The 439-nt window shown below is 70.8% G+C and overlaps 1 protein-coding gene across 3 annotated transcripts in view; it reads right to left on the bottom strand.

The window, feature by feature from the left end:
• The window catches only part of Sec16a (SEC16 homolog A, endoplasmic reticulum export factor), a 33,045-nt gene extending 32,809 nt beyond the window's left edge, over positions 1-236 (bottom strand). For all 3 annotated transcript variants that reach the window (XM_023700386.1, XM_023700388.1, XM_023700385.1), the window contains exon 1: positions 110-236. The gene's annotated coding sequence lies outside the window, so the exon portion shown is untranslated. The remainder of the gene's footprint in view (positions 1-109) is intronic.
• Between the last annotated feature and the right edge of the window lie 203 nt (positions 237-439).

Below are 439 nucleotides of genomic sequence, written 5' to 3' on the forward strand. Positions count from 1 at the left end.
TGTCCTTCCTGGAGCCTCCCGGCCCTGCCCACGCCCCGCCCACGCCCCGCCCCACCATAGTCCAGTCTTTCACCGCCTCGTCACGCCCTCAGCCCCGCCCCTCGCCCACCTGCCCAGCGGGGCGCCCCGGGACGTCGTCCTGGTTACGCTGTCTCTCTTCTCTCGTTTTGGGACGTCAAAAGGGACAGGAATCTTCGATCATGACCGCAAGAGGGAATCGGCTTTGAGAGATCGAAGTGAGCAGTCCCACCCCCCAGGAACGACCGTCCGCGAGCGGCCCTGCCGCCGGCGAGTCCCTCCCCGCCCAGGCTTAGGCTCAGCTGGAGGCTGGCCCGGGCGGCCGCGCATGCGCTGCTGCCGCCGCGCGGGCCACCCGGCGTATTGCGCACGCGCACGCCTCGCGCTGGTTGCTTGGTTACCGCGTGCGGCGCCGGGCTGG

Source organism: Octodon degus, unplaced genomic scaffold (genome assembly GCF_000260255.1).
Source record: "Octodon degus isolate 3935 unplaced genomic scaffold, OctDeg1.0 scaffold00123, whole genome shotgun sequence".
NCBI lineage: Eukaryota > Metazoa > Chordata > Mammalia > Rodentia > Octodontidae > Octodon > Octodon degus.